This window comes from Melospiza georgiana, chromosome 3, assembly GCF_028018845.1.
Source record: "Melospiza georgiana isolate bMelGeo1 chromosome 3, bMelGeo1.pri, whole genome shotgun sequence".
NCBI classification, from domain to species: domain Eukaryota; kingdom Metazoa; phylum Chordata; class Aves; order Passeriformes; family Passerellidae; genus Melospiza; species Melospiza georgiana.
Genome location: NC_080432.1, coordinates 33,322,235 through 33,345,170, shown reverse-complemented (window position 1 = coordinate 33,345,170; position 22,936 = coordinate 33,322,235).

Below are 22,936 nucleotides of genomic sequence, written 5' to 3'. Positions count from 1 at the left end.
AAAAATACTTGAGCATAAACTAAAACGCACTCCCACTCTGCCAAGCATTACAGTTTCTCCATGTGCTTAGGTCCCACTGAGCTCCAGCAGAAGTTCCTAAAGATGAGCACATGTGTGGGCTTCTTGCTGGAAGGAAACGCACTGATGCTGAAAAGCCTGTAAAGTCTCTGAAGCTGCCTTCTACATGATGCCAAGGAATGCTACACATTAAAGAGCTGGGAAAAACAAGTTGGTGACAAGTAAGAAAGGAAGATGTTTCTAAAATACGGTTTGCTTTCCTTAATAGAAGAAAAAAATAGGAACATTCCATATCCTGTAAGCTGTTTCTTCACTTGGCACTGAAATTATAATTGAGGAGAAAGTGAACTCACTGCACAGTTTATGTTCCTCCTCTCCTGCATTTTGTGACTAGGCTATTTTATTTCCCTGAGAGAGGCCTCTGACAACTGGACCAAACAAATTGCTTATCAAGAATAAGTAAAATGCATCTTGTAAGGGACATAAGTAGCTACTTACTAGGAAGGTTTCTTTCTTAGTCCTTTAATGGCTGATCATACAATTGCAGCATCACGTTCATCAGAAGGTGGCTGGGTCCTGAAACATTTTGTGTCAAGCTTATACATTAAAAATGTCTCTTCCCAGTGCTACCTGTGATATAACTGTGTCTGTTGGGGTTTTGGATGCTCTGGGAGAGATGATTTTCCAAACACAATTGCCTCCAAAAAAGGCCTTTCATGTAGACTCCAAATGTTAGCAAAAAATGGATAGACAAAATTTTCAGGATCCATATTCCAGCATTTATCACACAATTAATTAGACATACGGAAGTCCTGACAGAGTCTGAATTTTTCAAGCACTCTGATGTGCCACAATCTGGACTGCATTTTCCCTCTTGCCATATCTGGAAGATGCAGGTCTGTGTTCACAAGGACCGTGGCAATAAACCTCTGCCTTTCCTGCCAGTGGTTTAATGGAAAGGCTCCAACTGCTGAGCAAATCCCTCGCCCCACAGATTGCTGTGATCCCAGTCTGTCAGAGGGTGTACCCTGAACATCCTTTGCTGGGAGCACAGGGGTGCTGGCAGCCCCCTGCTCTCCTGGATGGGTGCGTGCACACCAGGTGTGGTGTAACCCTTTCAGAATGGGGCCAGGAACATTTCTATTGCTCCTTGGCTGCAAAATCTTCACAATGCCCAGGCAGATCACAGATTTCTGTACCAGAGGCCATCACTCATCTGCTTTCTACTGAAAGACCTCTCCCTTTCATCCTTGACCTCTTTTAATTTTTTTACAGTTTCAATTTTTTTTACTTCTACAGTTTTGCTCTCCATTTTTTTTTTTCTCAGTCTACTTGTAATTTTTTCTCTTTGGAAGCCCTTTCCTGATTCCAAAACTCATGTTGGCCCCTTACCAAAAATAGCAGATGTCAGGGTCTCATGATTTGGTTACCCATTAAAATAAAAGAACAGCGATAGTGAGCCTGGTGATATGATAAACTCTCTTACTGTAAATGCCATGCAGACATTGAGGAAACTTTACTGATTCATTAAACTCTAAGCCAAGAATGAAAAATAATTGTGGAGTTGGAATATTTGTTGCAGGGTAATGAAATGGTGATAGAGAAAACACCAAAACAGCACCAACCAGAAGATTCAAAGAATATATATAAAATTATATTCTTTGGGATATCCCAAGACCATTAGGAAGAAATACAGATAAGAAAATCAAAGTTGCCAAGAAAAACTTCCTGACATTGAAATGCACTAAGCTTCCAGCTCATCTCTCAGGGGAACAGGGAGGCCCATCACTTGAAATGTTTAACACCAGACTGGAGGAATCGCTAGAAAAATATACTACAGGGAACAACTTGTTATTGGCAGAAAGATGGACTGAATGCTGTAAAAGGGATTTTCTATCTCTAATGTTTACTTTTTATGATAGTCATTTATGTTTTTCCTTCATTACAGGTAGAGAAAAATCTATACAAGTTATTGGCTCTGGCACAGCATACTTAATTTCTGTAGAGCCACGTATCTGGGGCACTCAAGCAAGCTCAACACTACTTCTTGCCTCTTGCCTCTCCTTGTGCATTTTTCCACATGCACTGTGAGGTTCTTTTTAGTAAAAATGGTAAAATCTTCACAGCATATTCCTAACACCAATGCAAAACCCATCTAAGCATCCCAAGTTTTGATTTAGCTCAAATTAAAGTGAAGGAGAAAATCATGTGGTAGGGAGAAGTGAACCAGCAAAACCCATCTGAGCACCCCAAGTTTTGATTTAGTTCAAACTAAAGGTAGACTAAAGTAAAGGAGAAAATTATGTCATAGGGAGAAGTAAACCAGCAGAAGCATAAATGAAACACTCATAACATGAGAAAGAGAAGGAGGAAGACGTGATGGGGAAAAGATTTGGAAAAGTGGGAACTGCACGTATCCATGAGAGAAGATGGCTTGCAGGTTTTTGGAAGTCACCTAGAGCTGTGAGGGTTGGGAGAAGTTGCTGGGAAATGTTGGATAAGGTGATTCTCTCCCTCAGCAATTCCAGCTCTTAAAGGACATAATTTCCCGTGTCCCTAGGTGATGAGCTAGGGTGCAAACACTAGTATAATTAGCACAGGAGAATCAAAGAGGGAAAAGTAAGGGTGAAACTACATCTGGTGATGGCTTCTGTTTGCCCTAGCAAGGTGTGGGTGGTCAGAGTTAAAATTATGTGTGTCAATCAAATGGAAGCAAACAAATAAAAATCCTTCAATTTTTGTATGCAGAACTCAGGTTCTTCATTAGACCCAAATCCTTTTCCTCACAGCAGCAAAGTCAAAACACCAACTTCAAACTTCAAGCAGCAGAACAATGCTGAGTATGCTAAAGGTTATTTCTCCCCCTCCCTCCGTGTCCTCTCAGAGCCCTCCCTGAAGAGCCCCAGCAGCCTGGGCTGGTGTTAGTGCAGCAGGGAAACCTGAGGGATGCCAGGAGGACAGAGGGGATTCCGTGGGACCAGGAAAGGTTTCCAAAGACAGACACAGGCCTCTTGTTCCTGCCAAGCAGCTGAGTGTCCCTGCCTGGCTGCTGAGCAAAGGGTGTGATTAATGAAAAGATGTCAGAATGATAATCCTTACTATCAGGAAATAGTGGACAGGATTTTTTTTGTTCCTTCACGTATTAGGTGGTGGTGGGAAGAGTGAGAACAAAATAAGAAAGCAAAAAGGGAAACAAGGAGAAGGGAGGGGTTTTGAAGAGAGAAAACAGTAATATTATATATATACACACATATATATAAAATACAGCTTCCCCTCTGCCCACCTCTTTTAATGTTTCTCTGGTGGAGCACTGAGATACCTTCGGCGTTATAAATAGCAGCACAGATGTTGACAGAAAAATGCTCCCTTAATTACCATACAAACTGCTTTACTTGAGTGAGCCGTTTAAAGCGGCCTCCAAAGGAAGTTCACTCAAGCAATTCCACAGATTACAGCTAATGAACAATATTTCCTCACTCCTATTTAGTGCTCATTAAAATGTAAAAGCCTTTCATTTTCAACAGGCACACAATAAATAATTCCTCTCTCCCTGTGCCTGGGAGCAGCCAGGATGGGAGCGGGGAGGGAGGAGACCGGCATAGGGAGGTGGGGGGCTGCAGGAGGCAAATAAGTGGATTGGAGAAGTGGCCAATTCATTAAAATCCCTGGAATAGTGGTGACTGCTGCTTGTTGGGAAAGGCCATGTGTGTGTTTGGAGCTCAGCAGGCAGGCTGGGAGCTGAGCAGGCATTTCCCACCCATCCTGGACAAGCAGCGCACCACTCTGCTCCCGGGAGGCAGCCACTGCTGCTAGGGCAAGTGCGGGCACAAATTGCCCCTGTACTCTCATAAAAATAATGTGGACACTGAGAGGGGACAAAAGATGAAAATGCTGTTATGAAAACTGACAGTCCAGATCTTGATGCTTGTTTGGACCCAGTTTAAAATTTCTCCCTGGCTTCAACCTTGCAATCCACTGCAGACCATTCCTTTTATGCTCTGTTTGAAGCCTACCAAAGCTGAATTGGATATATGCTACATTGGAAATTGGCTGCACTTTTAGTTCCTGAGATGGAGCAGGTACAGGGCTGAACTTCAGGGTTCTGGCAGGTTGGAGAGCAGAGGGGTCTGTGTGCATTAGGGCATTGTGAGGTGAAGGAGCCCAAGGGAGACTTTATGGCACCTTCCAGTGCCTAAAGAGGCTACAAGAAAAGTGGAGAGGGACTTTTTGCAAAGTGATAGGACAAGGGGGAATGGCTTAAGAGTGAAGAATGGTAGGTTCAGATGAGATATTAGGAAGAAATTCTTTACTGTGGGGGTAAATTCTTTACTGTGGTGAGGCCCTGGAACAGATTGCCCAAAGAAACTGTGGATGTCCCATCTCTGGATACGTTCAAGGCCAGTCTGGATGGGGCTCTGAACAACCTGCTCTAGTGGAAGGTGTCCCTGCCCATACCAAGGGGAGCTGGAACAAGATGGTCCTTAAGGTCCCCTCCAATTCAAACCATTCTATGACTCTATGATTATCTATTCCCTTACCACCAACCTACTTAGGATTTTAGATTAATTTACAAAACAAGAAATTTTAGAAGCTAGTTAAACCATGAACCAAAGCTTTAACAAGAACCAATCTTAACCAAACTATCTGAAATTATTATTTTGAGTAGGATTCCAGTTAAGTGGATGAATGGGAAATGCAGAGGTACCAGCTGAATTGAAGTTAGTGTGCTCACAGATAGATGGCACACAGAAACATTCTCCATTAGTTTACATAAGAATTTTTGAAGCAGAAGATATGAAGCAAAAAGTTAGCAAGCCACTGAGATGCTGTGCAGATAATAATTGGAAAACTGCAGGAAAGAAAGGCTATTTCACCCTCTTTTAGGATGAATGGGTAAACCAACACTTTAATGCAATACAACACTGATTTTAAGCTGGGATATGCAGCAGATCTCAGCTGAAAGGATACAGAAACAGAGGTTAACAGGCTGCAATTATTGGTGAAAACATGACAGAAACATGACTCCTGCTTCTCTCATCTGCCAAAAACCTCATGGCACCCCTCCCACTATTTTGGTTTTCTTAATTTACATTTATTTTTTTTTTATTTTTGTTCCTTCACACTTCTAAGTGTCTGAGGGGCCTCTTTCTCCCCCTGTGGCTGGTGCTGTGCTCCCTTCCGTCCCCATGAGCCAGGCCACCCCTCCACAGGGAGGTGAATTAGCAGCAGAGGTAGCTACTCCATCAAAGGCAATGCATTCCTGGGGGAGTTGTGGATCTCAACCTTGGCAGGGACTGCCAGAACAAAATCCCTGATATTAGCCTCCCTGAACAGAGGCTACAATCTGAGTAGGATAAAAACCATCAGGGCTTTCTCCTGTCTTTAATTTCAAGGCTTAAAAAATTGACAAGTGTATTTCCTGTGGTGAAGCTAGTATACCCTATACCTGAGCCATAAATAATACTGTGGTGGTATTCAATCATCAGAAAAGAAAAAAGAAAGCAGAGAACTAAGATCTTATATTGACCTAAGCCTCAGACTTAGATAAACTTGTCAGCAATATCACTTTGTGGTGACTTTATCTTTGTTAAACTTGTGCATGGGGAAGATGCATTCTCACAGCTTGCAGGAGCCACTGTGACCCCACTTGCTGCACTGCCAATGTGCCACCCTCGTGCAGCAAAACTGAACCTTGGCTCAAGGATGCAGTGACATTTCTACATGAGGATAAATGCTACAACAATATATTTTCTCTGAGAAAAATATTTGCAAATAATAATTGCAAGTGGAGTGCAGAAGAACTGGAACCCAGATCCCCATCCTGCCCATGTCCTTTCAGCAGAGGTGATGCCCATTCTCACTGTGGTCCCAATCACCAAAATGTGTCTGGATTGGTGCAATCTTGAATGGTGCAATTTATAATCTCACCCTGCCTTGCCTCCTGTAAGCAGGCAGCTCTGGTAAAGAAAGAACTTTACCAGCAGTGCAGTATTATTGATGCTTTCAACACTCTGTACTTGGTTTTTAACTAAGGTCTTTTTGAAATCGGTCTTTAACACCCATCTCATTTGCTTTTTTATACTTGCCAATTTAGTGTTGTATTCACAGTGATTAATTAGTTTGTGGTGAAGGTTTATTAGGTAATCTTTCTGTCAATCAAAAATCACAGAGGTTTCTGAGCAAAGAAAAACCAGAGGTTTTATAAACACAAGGAATTGATATTGTTGCCTTTGTGTATGAAAAGTAGGAGCTTTGTCTTGACATGTGGCCATTTACTTTAAAGACTTTAAAGAGTGCTTTTTATTCATGTTCCACCACAAAAGCAACTTGATTCCCTTAGAGTTTATTTTTTTAAACAAGAATCTAGAAATACTTTTGCTTTCTCTGCCTGTTTACTGATGAATTTGTAGGGCTGCTTTAGAAAACCAATCAGTAGAATTCAACAAATTACAAAATGCTGTAGCTCACCATTTGTGAAATATGCTATGTAGTTCATTCATCTCAATATGACTGAAAGCAGGACCAAATTTAATGAATTTAAAAGCATCTTCAACTGGAAACTCCAATGTTCGTATTTGGGAGAACAACTTGTATACCTATATGTATAAAAAGAAAAATTTAAAGAGAATTCAGATTTTACACCTTTATGTGTGGAATAATAACTGAGATTCTTTTAAGGGAGAGAAGAAAGATTACATGAAATTAACTAATTCTAAAAATGAAGAATCAACAGCACACCATATAAGAAATACAGATTATTGTCCACCTGCCTTCTTTATGCATATTTTTACTGACTTTTTATATTGTTTTGAATATTGTGTGAAAATTTACTGCAATCTGTACTACACGATTTTCTGCATACAAGTTTTCTTGTTGACAGCCATACTTCAAAAACAAAAGTGGCAAAAAATTGTAAGATTTTAGACAGATGACTTTACTAATCTTCACAAACTTGGTGTTTTCCAGAAGATCTTGAACCTTACTGTGAAAAATACAAAAAGGTGAATGGCTGTCTTGACCAGAAAAGGTATTACATTGAAGAGGTTGGGAAGTGCACTTGGAGATCTTAGCTGATTAAATTACACACTATGTAAATGTATGTCACATTCTGATTTTTACAGCACTGAGGAAACATGTAAAGAGACATAGATTAATAGTAAGAATTCAACTAAGCACTTTTCAGAGCCATTGCTGTTTTAAATTACATCAGTGCTTGTCTAAAAATGTAAAATTGTCTATACCACTGTGAGAATAAGCATCAAGTTAACTGAAGTCCTTCCTCTGTCAGCTCCCAGAGAAAGCTGTGGGTTATTTCTATCACTCAGAGGTGATGAACGGGCAGCAGCAAAATCAGATGACGAATTCAGATGAAACTCTACAGATGTAGCAGTTTCCCCCCCCTAGCTAAATTCAGGAGTTCTTTTTGTGGGCTCTGGGATTACAGATCTGGAGCTGGAACAGGAGAAGGGCACGCAGGGCCACAAACTGGGTAACTGACATAAGGACAGATAATATAAAACTATAATCTGTTGAATATATAATCAGCATATTTAAAAGCAGCTTTTCCAAATTAAAAAAGAAAAAGGCAAGTATAGGTCTGTGATAAAATTATTACAGCACATGTTCTACAGCTTTGACAATCACCCCTTCCCCTCACCCACTCCTACACACAAAGCCAATAGAGATTAACTTCAACTGATTAACATGAATTGAGAGACAGAAAACAGACAGGTTTAAGCCCAGAGTTCACCTACAGACTAGGCCTGACTGTGAGAATGAAACAGTTCTGGAGTTTGTATTATTTTAGTCTTACAAATCTAGCAGCTGTATGAAAATATGTTAAATATTAGTCTGGAAGCCAGAACAATGAAATTTCAGTGTATCTTTATTAATCACCATTTTTGGTTTTATTATTTCTGGTTTAGTTAGACTGCATTTTATTGAATTGGCTTTTGAAAAAGCTTTCATGGCTTTATCAAAAGTGGGAAGGCTCCATTCAGAGGTTTCCTTTCATGCCTGAGACATGAAATTGGAGCAACCAACAATTTGCACACATAATTCCAGCATACCAAATGAGGGAACAAAGAGAGAGGCAAAAATTGAATCTGCTGCCTTCCTGGCCTTATTGCAGGAGACCACTGCAAAGAAAAAAAAAAAAGAAAAAGAAAAAAGAAAAAAAAAGGGGCAATTATCTGTTTTCTTGAGGTTCCCCAGAAAGCTGAATCACCAGCATTTGGTCTGTGGGCATGCGGGAGACGCCGGCGCGCCCGTGGTAGATGGATGATACTGATGGCAATCTAACTGGAACATCCTGCCTGAATATGAACAACAGATTTGTCAGTGTGTGACAGGCTGACAGCCCAGCTCCCAGCTGCTTGTCCACTGTTGTTAAATCAGTACCTTGTCTAAGTGCTCAGCAAAGAGGCAATCTGCTTCCTCCATTCGCACAGGCAGGTTGCCAGTTAAAAAACAAGCACTGGCTTTAGGCTGCAGTGCCATAATGCATTGAAAAGATGCAATCTAAACCTTTGCATGCTCCTAAGGCAACAGAGAGCAGGACTTGGAAGTACAGGCTCAGACTTGAGACTATCCTTTTCAAAACCACAAGGATAACTCCACAGGGGAATCATGAAAGAAATGCATGAGGATTTGAAAACTGTGGATGACTTAACAGAACTTATTTAAGGAGGAGAATATGGCTTATTTTGGTACCAGGGAAGCAAGATCATGCTACTGTACTCAAGAATGTGCCAGAATTTCTTTATAATCTATTTTAAAGCAGTTTATAATTCATCAACAGTAACAATTAGCTCTAGGCTGAAATTTCATATGCAAAGATGCGATCCAGAAGCACTACAGGGGGAAAAACACACACAAAAAAAAAAAAAAAAAGGAAAAAGAGGAAAACAAAAAAGAAAAAAGCAGCTTGTGTACACAGAAACTCTAAATTACAGAACACAACTAAAGGGCTTACTGGTTTATGAAGATTTTCCCTTTCCTGTGACAAAAAAATCTCCAGCTGGTTTCAGTTCTTTAATTTGGTAGCTGTTAGTTGACCATATTAAAAAAAGAGGTTTAAAAAGTGTGACAATAGTGACATGAACTAAGGAAATCACAAACCCTAGCACTAACAATAATGTTTTCAGCTCTTGGGTGTGGTGTGTGAGGCAGTCTCTGAGGTGATGCTCAGCCATCTGAGAAGTAGGAATTTACACTACCAACTGCTGCATCACTTTGGAAGCAGTTTTAGCCTGTCAGGTGATTCACAGAGTTTATTTAAGAGTCCCCAGTTCCAGATCCATGCATCAGGTCTCTGCTGGCTCAGAAGGAGCCATTGTAGCCCATGGGATCACTAATCTCTGTAGCCTTGTTGGTGTCCCCCGTGTGAGAGAGGCTCCCCAGCTGTGTCCCAGTGCACCCTTGTCCAGCTCAGCACCCAGGAGCTCTCACCAAGCCTCATGTTCTGTTCCCATTCCAGGCTGCCAGCCCTGCCCAGTCCCTGCCAGCCCTGCCCTGCCTTGGGCAGAAATTGCACTGGTGGTTCCATGGGCATCCAGCTGCTCCTTCCCAGCACGGCACGTTCTGATGCCCTACCTTGGGCCAAGGATCCATATCCAAGTCCCAGGAATACAGGTGCATAAACATGCCAGGTTATGTGCCTCTGTCTTCTAAAGCATCTTTTCCACACAGTCCTAGGTCAGGTGAGTATTCCTGCTCAGGACAATGTTAATGGGCACACGTTTCAGCTGAAGTCACTGAGATTTAAATATAGGCTTGTTAGCATCTCTCCCAATGACAGCCCATCACAGCTTAAAAATTTCTCTAGAAATCAAGATAAGAAGAATTATATTCATATGCACATTTACATATAGTCTTGAGAATTACCCATTCCAAAGTAATCACAGAGACTTCTAAAATACATTAGTTATCAATTTATCTTCTTGAAAATCCATAATATGGCCTTTAGAAAATAAGGCAAACTGGAGTATGAAGAGACATGTAAAAAAAGCCAATGCAACAGAATAATTTGTTTGCAGAATAATATTTTGCAACCTGTGTGGCCTATGTGGAATACATAATGGTTCAGAAAAAAAAGACATAGGTGGCAGGTTTAAGTCTGAATTCTCCTCTTGGTAAGAAAACCATGTGTAATGAATGCTGAAAGAAACTTTAGGTCACATCACACTATCAAGCATGCTGGTACTTAATAAAACAACCACATCTTATGAATAAAATGAGAAAAAAATTAGGCTAATATTCTATTATTGTGCCCCTCTTGATTCCCTTATAATTACCAAGTATCAAATCAATTTGTATGAAGATGTTTCACCCTTCTCTAGCAGATATGTAAGATCTAGCAGAAGAGCAAGGTAATCAAACTACAAGGCTTAAGGTGAGAGCACAATCTGTTTGTGGCTTCCAAGTGTGCTGTAGCAGGAGTTATTTTTGCTGTTTGTCACAGTCTAAAGGGAAAGGGGGCAAAATATTTATGTAAGAAATGCCTGCTCTGCAGCTCATGTCACTGTTGTTAGGATGTGTCATAAAATTCAAACATAATTCTGTGACAATTAGCTTCATAATAATATATTCAGAAATACAATGCTGCATCCTATGCCAGAAACTATTTTCTGCTTCAGTGTTTTATTGTGGCTGTATATTTTAAAGGAGCCAACTATTTTAAACCAAAGCTGCTTTAAAAAATTTTCCCCTATGGAAAAGTACAACATCAATGCACTAAGATGCTATCACTAGTATTTTCCCATTTGGGGAAAAATAGTTGTATTAAAAAAAACCAAAAATGCCAAAAGCATTGCCAAAATGTTCAGTCTCTTTGTACATTTCATGTTGGGACATTTATAAAATACTATACTTGTTTGTTTTACCAGCCTCCTCAATGGTAATCTCGAATTAAATCTGTAATTTAATTATCTTTTTTTCTCATTTTGTCCAGCTTTGTAACCTGACTAGTAGCATTGAACATGGAGACTGCACCTTTATTTACAGCTACTTTCATGTTTTTTTCTCAAAGATAATGAAATGAAATGAAGTGCCTTCAGCAGCTCGGCTTGCACAAGAGTTTTTAAAGAAGCTTTGTAAAAATGATAATTAATATGATAATTAATATAGAGGCATTATCTTACTTCTTTACCATGATGCTGATGCTAATGAAAAAGTTACTGAGATGTTAGTCTCTGGGCCAAAAAATAATAATGACAAAAAGTTTTGGCTGAATATTAACCTGATACATTTACACAAATCAAAGGAAAATGTTTCCTGAATCCTCTGGGCTTTAGCTGTATTTTTTGGCAGCCTGTAATTTAAGAGGATAAAAAATACTTGCATTATTTCATGGAGGGTTTTCCCAATTGCTAATCACACACTAAAGCATTGCATACAACAGCCTGAGACCTGGGAAAGGGACAGGATGTCAGTGGTTCTGACCTGCGCCTCCAGCACACCCGTGGCTTTGACCCTGGAGTTTCCTCTCTCTTCACTACATCCATTACCAGGAGCAGCACTGTACAACCAGAACAAACACTCTGCCCCTGCCTCTCATTTTAAAATTCAGAGGGAAGACGACTTTATATGCAGATAACTTTTTGCCTTCATAGTTCCTACTTCAAGATGATTTTCAGTCAGCATGATATTATGAATCCTATTTAACCATGCTTAAGATCTCTCATTTAGAGTTAAGTGGAAGAAGAAAAGGGAAAAATTGTCTTTGCAGATGTTAAGAAGAAATTCATTGCAAGCAATCATCATTTAATATCCAGCGCTGACTTTTTGAACAAATGCTTGCTCTAAATAATAAATCAAGTGAGTTGGCACTAACAATAATACCTTCGAATATGAATGAGGAAAACAAGAATATTAAAACAATAGAAACATTAACATACAAGGCCCTGCTGTTTACAGGAGGGAATGGCAGAGGACACTGTGAAAAATAGCTGTTGCTTATACTCAGTTTTGTGATCTGTCACCAGCAGAGACGACTGCTATTATGGAAAGAGAACTGGGTTCTTCCAGGCACCAGTCCCTTAAAAATGAGCCTGCAGCATTTATTCTTTAAATAGCATGTGATGCTGCTGAGCTGTCTCCATCCGTGAGTGCTCACCCAGGTGAGGGGGAGCTGACAGGAGCCCCCCACCACCAGCACCCCCTTTCCCTCTGCCACAGGAGTCTCACTGAGCTCTGCCAGAGTTTACCATGAGGACATGGCCCCATGCACAGCAGTGGAGATAAAAATCTGCAACTGCAGCAGCTCCACAGACCCCACGAGTGTTGTTTGTTATTTGTCTCTAAGGCATGCCATTGAGATCACCTGGCAAGTTCTGGGATTTCTGAAGGTTTATTTTATCTTTCCTTCTGAGGCTGAAGGGAGTTAGGTCTCACATTCAATAGCAGGTCACATTGTAAACCAAAACATTTCACATAAGGAGGAAGAATAGCATGCAGGGTAACCAAACTAATGCCAGCCATGGATGTGAAGTCCACACCTTGGGGGAAAATAGCTGTCTGTGTTCAAAGCTGGTGACAAGGCTTTGCAAGGCTCTGGGTGTTGGTACAAGGCACACAGGACTTGGGAACCAGGCAGCACAATGATCTACTCTAGTTTAACAGCACTTCTGTTTCTTTGGTGTGTTTTGTATTTCGCGTGTATATTTTTTATATATTACACTGGATTAGTCACATAATTTATGAAAATAGCTTTGCAGTAAAAACTGCCCTATTGACTAACTGTGTAAGTAAAATATCAGAGGAAATGAAGAGCAATTGGCAGGTTGAAGGCACGAGTTCCAAACAAAACAAGCTGTGACTTCAGGACTAGCCATTAACCCCTTACCTGGCAGAAGCATCTGCTATGAACAGTGTAGCCAGTTCCTTTAGACCACCATGCTCCTGATTTTTGCAAAGATACATCTCCTCCTAACACCTTGATGTTGACATATATAAAGGAAAATATTTAAGGGGAGAATGGAAATCAGGATTGACCTAAACCCATGGATTGCTCTTGTATTTGGGCTGGATTAAGGTTACACCTTGAAGCTGTCACAGAAAATGAGACACAAATGGCTACACAGACAAATAACACAGAGGAATAATCTGGGTTTTCTCTGGAAGAATAGTATCAGAGATTAAATGCCTTTGCTAAGGTGCCAGGGAAAGCCTGGTGTGATCTCCAACTCAAGAGCAGTCCCTTGAACACAATGATAGCCATGCAAAAACGAGGTGGCTTTGAGAACAGGAATGCAAATCCTTATATGCTGTGAGCTTGGCTACTCCTTAGGCATTATATAGAGATAAACTATTCTGCAGCCTTTTACCTGTCCATATAGACACATTCCCAACCTGCTCCAAGCAGGCTGCTGCAGGAGAAGGGCTGGAGGGCACAGCAGCATCCCTGTCCTGCTGCACAGGTTGAGGAGCAGCAGCAGAATCAATGTTTCCCAGCTCTGGGGACTCTGCCAGCCTTGCATTTCCTTCTGCCTACTCCAGACCTCTCTCTGCAGGACCTGGCAGAGGTTGGAAAGCTGATACTGTCTGTTCTCTTACTAACATGAAGATGGTGTAGTTTTAACTCCTGCTGCTGCTGCATCTCATTTTAGTGACCTTACACCAGTTCCCAGTAAAAGAGCTTTTTTTTTTTTTTTTAATCAACAAGTGGTTTGAAGTGCCCTTGAGATAACTGCACTTCATCTTAATTGTACATGAAGTACATCCACATCCTTACAGTGCTTTATTGGAATTTGGTGTGGCTTTCTCCTTGACTTCTTGGGGTACCACCTGCACAATCCCACCTATTTTGAATATGTCTAGGCTATAAAAATCCAGGGCTTTTGAATAAACTGCAACATCCTACATTTATTTCACATCAGACAATAAGGGAAGATGCTTTTAGCAGCATATTCCTACAGGATGATGTTCCAGACACTACAATCAAATGTAAGTCTGCATTTGGAAGCAATTGTTCCAGATGGCTGCATATTATGGAAGGTTCAGGCACACTACAAAACTCAAGATTATAATAATAATAATAAAGATTTCTTCATATTTTTGCTTATGGAAAAACTACAGTCTTTTCACAGGTGATGACCAGCTATCCAGGCTTTTTATATATTCCCTCTCCCACTATCAGAAAGTTGACCCACACTAAAGTTTCCTTTTGAAATCTCCCATTGGTACCAGCCTTGTCCATAGCTATATATAGATAAGGACTTGCCAAGAGAAAGGAAAAGTTATTACAAATACTGTGAGATTGAGAAAGACAACAATACCAGTCATTTAAGTCACATTTACCTGTGATAACATCAGGCTTATTTCAGTCATAAACTGAACTGTAACAACTGATCTCAAACTATAAACCTTTAAATGATTACACGTTCAGGCAGATGAAATTTCGTTTGAGACCAGATCCAATTGAGGTCTCTTTCCTCAGACTGCTAGAACCTACTTACACTTCTGATGTATTTGAATAAAAAGAGCTGAAAAAATTCTGGCTAGACTTTGCTACATGTAAACATTTAGTAGAGACCTAATTACATTCCTTTTGATGAACCATCTTCATTAACTCTCTGCTGCAGAACATAACCTCTAACTTGAAGACTGGCCTGGCACCACATGGCACTCTACTTAGACATGTCCAAACCTGAAGCTTTCAAATATTTACCCTCTTGGAAGCACTTGCAAGCTGTAGTAGCCATTCCTGCAAGGGAGGTCACTACAGGTGGTTCAGGCAGCCTGTGCCACATCTGTCAGGATGCCCCGAGTCTGGCTGCCCTTCAGGGACAGAGACAGGGAAAGAACCCTGGGACCTGCCATCCCTGCTCTTGAGCAGTGATAAACCCTCCCTAAAGTTGGGAAAACAAAGTCTCATCTCATGAAGATAATTTGGACACCAATGGGCTATGAAGCAGATAGCTTTACAAAGCAGATTGTTCTCTTTAATGATCAGGAATCAATTGCACAGGTTTCCACTAATCTTTGTATGTGTTTTCACACCACTCCTTTCCTTGTGCCTTTCCATTGGGGAAAATGGAGCTTCCTGCACTTTATTTCTAGTGTAAAAGCTACTGCCAAAACTGCAGCTGCCTCTTGTTTTGTCAAAACTTGCTTTTTAAAAGTCATGATTTGCCTGGAAACTTTCCTTAAAACAATTATGAAGGTCTAACAGTTGCCATTCCCTATAAATGTCCAATACTGACCATCTTTTGCTTTGTTGCATCTGATACCTGAGAAGCAAAGCTGCTTCCATTTGTCATAAATGTACAGCTTGCTACAGGGTACAGCTGTGAGATATCTCTCTCAGCACTGTTGGTGGATTGATGTCTTTTTACAAACAAGTACTTCAGAAAAGACTTAGCTGAATAATCCTAAATTATTATATTTAAAATATAGAAATTATTGAACTATATACTTCATATATTTTAGTGGAAAACCTGCTTATTTAAATACCCTGCACACACTGAATTTCCTGCTTATGAAAAAAGTGAAGAAAAATACTATTTGCTTTTAGGTAATCAGATTCTGTGAGATCTAATCCTATATCCTATTTATGGCTGTGCTAGCTATTCAAAATTAAAATGAACCTTTCATCCGTGTGTATCATAAATGGGCATTTATCAGGATTATATGATTTTGCAATCCATCTGAATATGTAACCAGAATTTGTTTTCTTTCCGTTTCACTATGTAATTACCATGCAACAATAACAAAAGTGACATGTTTGAAGAACAGATAAAATGCTGTAAATTGGCCAGTAATGGTGATATTTCCTCATCTTCTGAAAAACCCATTTATTCTCTCTCTCAACAAATCAAGGCATTGTCAGCCCATACTCATCTCGTGGCCAGAGGGGCCCTACCAATTTCTAGATGTAAGTGAATACTGGAATGCAGATGAGGGCTACTAACTAAGGCTTTCAACCCAGGCAGCTGGTCTTAGCTTGCCTCAATTTCTAAATCATCCATAATGGGGCCAAGACCTCCGAAGCACTAAAAAGAGCGAGCTGACATGCTGGACAAACTGTTAATTTTTTCCTGAAGAAGCTGCTATATTGCACATCTGTCACTGCTGTGCAGACAATTACTTGTGGAGTGGAAAAAAAAATCTGCTGCTTGTTTCTCTCGTGTAGTTGTTAACGGGCGTGATGGAGAAACACAAGCGGCGTGAGAGCCGCTACAGGAAAGCCTCTCAGCCTCCCCCCACCTTTTTGATCGAGGTCTTCCAGAAATTAAAGTGTTTGAAAGCATCCAGGCTCTGTGGTGTGCACTCTGAGCTGCAGCAATTAAGCCCACACCTTCAGACATTTGATATCCTATGGTTGCAATAGAGGTGCAGGTTGCAAAGATTTGTGTGCTTCAGCTACGAGCTGCCCTGAAATCCTCTCTGAACTGCCTCACTGCTATGTAACGCAGGGGGAAGGCTCTCAGACACCATCATTGCAAGATGATAAACACAACAAGAGACTGATGAGAATAAAACAGCTGAAAGCCTTAACTCTCATGCTACATTTCTCAAATATCTATTAAAATATGAAAAAATGTTTAATTGTGAAGTACCCACAAATTTACACCAAGAGGTGCTCAAACTATCATTAATAACTGTTCTGAGGAAAAATAATTACCAGAGGTGGCCAACAAGTCTGTGCTTGGTGCTGGAGGGAACTAAAAGCAGGACGTGGGATGGCTCAAAATGGATATGGAAACCACCCAGGAAGGACCTCATAATTAAAAAAAATAACATGAATCAAAGTTGGCCACACATCCTAAAAGTCACACCCTTCAACCACAACAGCTATTAAACACTTTATGTGAGCTTGTATAAAATACTGTCCAAAGACAGGCTTACCTAGGGAATGAGTTTAGTATATTAATCATTAAAGCAGCATACAGAATGGTGAAAACAGCATCGAATGCTGTTCCAAACATTTCTGATGGCAGGAAAACCCTGGCACAGTAACCTGCTGCTGCCCTACAAGCATTTCCCCCATTTAAAGAGGTTACATAGGTTACATGACTCACATGCCAACCAAAGGATGAACCCGGCTCACAGGATCAATTTTGTCAACACTAAACTTTTGGAAGTCTTGACTCAGAACTTGTCTTTCATCAATCAATAATTTCAATTAAAAATAATTAAACAACTTAATAAAATAAAACATTGCCTTCACTGTTCTTTTCCCTTTCCTCTGGCACAGGAACACCAGACACAATTGGACTATAGGTTTTCCAGGTAAAAATTTTGCAGGATAATACACAAACAGAAGTGGTGATTTTCAGCAATACATCTGGTATTACAGGAACTTTCCAGATTATACAGGGCATGACCACAAGGCCTTATCTGAGGTCTAAACCAACACAAAAATTGAAATCCATTTCTAAGGAAGATGGGTTGATACCAGTTCAACGTTAAAAAGGACAGTCCTAAAGAAAAAGTTCACAGTGGGGGAAGAACAAGCATCTGAGAGCAGGATGACAAAAACCACCCTGTGTTCTGTTGGAAAATTTAAGAGCTGTCAAGGAATGCTCTTCTGTGGCAGTGTGATTGGTGTTTGGATAATTTATGCTATTTCACAACTTGAAGGCAGAAGATGACTCTAATGTATAGACAAAAAGGTAAAAAATCATTAAAAGTAAGCCACACCCTTGGCAGCTGGTGATACCATCCTGCTGAAGAGAAATTGGGATACACTGAAAAACACCAGGTGCATAATGTGTGTGTGTTTAGTAGGACACAATCAGGAGCCTCTGTGATTCACTTGCCAGCTGATCATATTACTTGCTAAATAAAATACCATTTATTGCCAGTTTACTCAAAAAAAAAAACCTACCACCAAAACCTGAACACTTTCAGGAAAACTTGTGATAAAACTAAAGTTTTTGGTGCATTAAACTGACATACTAAAATACAGTAAAGTTTACAAAGTTAGGATAAAAATCAGGGCACAGTAAGAGTATATTTCATTTATCAAGATTAGCAGTCACAAGAGAGGCCACTTGTGCCACCCCAGCACAGATTTTAATGGTGCCTTGGGACTGTGAAAAATGCCACAGAATGGAACAAAACTCAGTGCCTGCAGTGGCTCCTGCCTGATCAGCAGGCAATGCCTGTGGCACCAGGCTGGGCACCTAAAAGGACACTGACAATTCAATGCTTCCTTTGAAAACTTCTGCTTCAAGTAGCATCCTAAGGGATGAAATTTGGAAAGAACCAACATCTTGACATCCAGGGGACTATGATCTCACATGCCACACGCTGCCACACAAGGTCAGACTCAGTTTTCTGTTTGGTTTCTGCATTCCTTTAACACATATATGACCTAAAAGCAGTTGTGAATTTTGTGTTCACTTCTTACCATCTTCTCCTGTGAAGGATCCAAAAGATCTCAGCCCACTGGCACCACATTTATGGTATCAGCCAAGGAGAACAATGACTTATTTGGAGCAGCCAGAAAGGTTTCCCCAAGACCACATAATTTCCTCTTCCACCTGACTTTGGAACCCTTTATTTTTCCTTCACTTTATCAGCGCTTACAGGGAGAAATAGCTGCTGAATGCAGCCCCACATGAACCAATGGAGAGCTTTCATTCATTGTGCACTTCAGAATACGCCTTTTATCCAGGGAAATTTCTTCAGACTATTTATCTGTAAAGGTATTTTTCAGAAACAATTAAGATCACAAAGGTAGTATATAAAATGTCACAGGATTTTTCTATGGCTTGAAAAATAATTATCAGCTTATTTGCATTGTTAAACATTAATTAGCTATGAATGGTAATTTTTTTTCAACACTGCAATACTTCAATTTCTCATTACAAAATAATTTCAGCTCTATTAATTAGTTCTAACAGTAACTCATAGTAATGGATGACACCTTAAGTGAGCTATTAAATGCACTTTACCACTGATTAGGAAGAAGACAACTAAAAAACCTGGCTAGGTTTACATAAAGGCAGAATATGAAACAATACATTGCAGATTTATTGACTTTTGTGCAAGCAACACACCCCCTCTAAGCCAGGCAGGCTCAGCAGAACCAGAGGTTTTGTAACACTTCTGTGAGGTTCACGGGGTGGCCACGTACCTAATGGCCCAGTATTTAACCATGGTTTCCATTATTTTATGTATGACATTGTTCTTTGCAGAGAGCTACACCTCTATGCATACAGATGTGTTTGTTTGTGTAAACTCATGCAGGCAAATAATTTTCTCAATTACACAGTAAACTCAATTTTAAATTTTTTTTTTTTTTTTTTTTTTTTTTTTTTTTTTTTTTATTTTGCTTCTTTTAATTTACCTGGTCCAAACACAGCAAAGGGATGTGGTTCTGGCCAAAAACATTCAAAGATCCACTATCCTGGATGGTGACAAAAATCATAACAGAATACTTATCTTGCCAATACTTCTCTTGCAACCTTTTTGTCATGGGCCAGTATAATTAAGTCATGTAGTGATTTCTTTCTCAAACCACTGCCTAAAAATCTGCATGTATAACCAATCTGCACTGAAGTGCATGAACCTCTCACACAGCTGGTGAGATGGCAGCCTGTGCCTGGAACAAAATCCCACAGCAGTGGCTGCAAACTCCACAATCACCACATCTGACCCTTCTGGAAAGTCCAAACCTGTACTTACACTGATTTACCAGGACATTACTGCTAACTCAGAATGCTCCCAGAAACTGAGATGTGCCAGCCCTTCCTTAAACCTGCAGTGAAATTTGCCTTGGATGCTGTTCTTCATAGGACATTCCAACAATTCCAAAAGAAGCTGAGGAGCAAGAATGTGTTGTCCAAATCACAGTTTATTGAGCTGGTGCTCCTTGCTGTGTACTTGGAGCCTCTAGACCTGCCCAGTCAGCAGCTCCCCTGCAGGAAGCCTGGCCATCCCTGCCTCCCCAGCCTCCCAAAACACATCCTCTGAGCTGGAAGCATGGAAACTGCTGTAAGGGCAGCCTCCAATGATTGACCCACACTAGAACCACAAAAGCCACAGGGTGATTTCAGGTTTTGCAGTTCTTTGCTTTCTGGTGGGGAGCATTCAAGGTTGGAGAGACACTGGGAGACCTTCTCTGCAGTTTCAGGGGCCTCAAACTGTCAAGGCTTCCAGGCTCTTTCATTTTCCAGAAGAGAGGCTGTACCTGAGCCTATGGAGAAGGACTAGTAACCCAGAACTGAACACTGGGGTAACTTAGTTTCTGACTAACCCATGGAATACACTGTGTCTTGGCTGCAGTTTACTAGAATATTCCACAAGCCACTAGATTTTGGTGAATAAACATTATCTGACACAAAAAAGTTTTACTTTTTTGATTAATATAGATGTCGATCTCATATGAAAATACCCTTATCCTAAGGAGCAGATCTTTTTCCTCTGAAGTCACAGATTTGGCTGACCATAGTGCAAATTCAGGATTTATTCTATTAAAGGAAAGCCCAAGATGAAGTCAGCACCTGAGGCACCCCACCCACTGCAAAGTGCCCCTACCAGCAGCTCTCCTGGAGTGGTGTCCATTCACAGCCCTGGAGGTTTCAGAGGGAAGCCAGCTGTGGGAGGAACACTTCTGATGTTAGCAATAACAATGAAACAGGTATCAAATCCTGGGACTCCAGGCTGCAGGTCTGATTACTGACACCATTTCTTAGTGACCCTTTACTAAGGAAGATCCAGTGCTTAATGAGAAAACTGCAGGTAGGTACAACATAGAGGTTGAAAGGTGATCTTCTCTATTCCAACACTTTTGCCAGTGCTATCATTCCTGTCCATATCTCTGTTCTATAAAATTCCTGGTTAAAAGCTACTGTTTAGCAGCTGACATATCTTCATGGGCAATGGATAGAAATTGCCCAAATTCAGTTAGTCAGAACTGCAATTCACATGCTCACTGACAAAAGAAGATGAAAAATAAATCAGCTTACACACCACAGTAAGTATAAAGGCAACTAGGTAATTGTGTTACTTATTATTTACATCACATTATGAAAACCCTTAAAATCATTACAGGCTCACGCTCAAAATCTCTTATTTCAGTAATAAGGCATATAAAAAAGAAATCTGTAAACTGTTCTTCCAGACAGTGGAACTGTTTGAGTTTAATCCAAATTAACATACTGAGTATCACTGGCATTTTCATTCAACAGTCTTTTGCATCTTGTATTTACATATGTATGGTTCATGTTGCAGATCATATTTGATACTAGAGGAAGAGTGAGCCAGTGCCACATTTACTGAGAATCTGGCATCTAGAAAATTTTAGATAAACATTCCACTTTCTTCACAATAGGTATAACATCTGGATAACCTGAAACTTTTGGGGGAAAAAAAAGTGTGGAATTCAAACTCAGTTCTGAGGACTTGAAACCAAAGGCATGAAATTGAAAATCTGCACACTTGCAAATGCAATCAGAAAAATTCTTGTACTCTGCACCACAATATTCTGTAAGAAAACAATCAAGTTTGTGCAAGAGAGAAAGCAATGGTGAACAGCAGTAGGGGTCTTCAAAGACATCAAAAAAAAGTAGAAACATTTTATGGGAGGAAAAACTAGAACCTCTTTGTGCTGATTCTTCAAAGAATCTCCTTAAACTACTCAAATCTATCTTGTAGGACAGTAAGTTAAAACAACATTATAGGCAACTTCCAAGGAAGAGGATTAAGAAAATCACACCTCATTAAAAAAGAAAACAAAATTCATGGGAATGGACATGCAGGGAGCAATCTGAGGTCCAGCACAAACAATAAAATGCTTGAGTAGAAGATGGAGAAAGATGGAGTGTGGACAGGTGTAGAATAAGATGACTTGCAGAGAAAGTTTGTAGGATTCAACGTAGCAGATGCATGAGAAGTTTAGCTTATCTCAGGCATTAAAACCTCCAGCATCCTTCAGTGGGGGATCAAAATGTTGAGCCTGTTTTGCCAAACACTAACATCTTGTTTGTAAATTAAAGAAAATATTACTTGGAACATTAACGTTTTCTTTCTCTGCGTACCTGGTGCATGACTTCCCTTACTCATCTGCCCCCAAATTTAAGAAATTTCAAACTTCTCACTGTATCACAGCTTTAGAAGTGATCGTTGTTCCCTTCCATTATCTGCAACTCTTTCTTTTCTGCTATAATCTTTTTGAATTGACAAGATCCCATCCCACCTACAGAATCACGTCCTGAATACTAAACTGACAACCGTTTATGAGTGGCTTGCTGTGCCTTATTTTGTGCTCTGCAAAATTAAGATATTCCAGGCTGACATGGCAGCCTGACTCCCCACAATGCTGGAATGTATTGGTGTGGGTACTGCAAGGACAGACTGACATGACCCACCTGCTAACCTGTACATTCCTGCAGCCAAAGAGCAGCTCTATAAGAGCTCAGTGCTGAAGATGGGCCAGCACAATCGTGCAAACAGGCAGCTGGGACCTGAGGGAACTCTGATGCCATAGAAAATTTAGGACCTGTATCTTTTACAAGGAAGAAAGTCACAGCCTCAGTCTGCAAATTCTTCCATGCTGCTTATTTTTAGACAGTACTTCACATTTGGAAGCCAATGGCAGATACGTGGACAAATCTCTCACTGACTCGGGGCCACAGGAAGGACAGGGACCCACACAACTGCCTCATCAAGGACAAAGAAATCCCAAGTTCTCAGTGTCAAAATCTCTTACAACAGATGAAGGCAACATGTGGCCCTTCAGGCAACTGGCTTAGAAAGGGGATGGAAAAGGAACTTCTGTAGAGCAGCAGAAATCACAGAAAATCCTGAGTGGCCTGCCAGTTACAAGAGATTATGCTTCAAGAGAGGAAACACTGAGTATTGTCACTTAAAAACACACACAGAGCTGCAGTTTTTCAGAAAAACAGACAAGTATTAAGAAGAAAAGACAACATTATAGACAAGACACAACTGAAATGAGCATATCTAT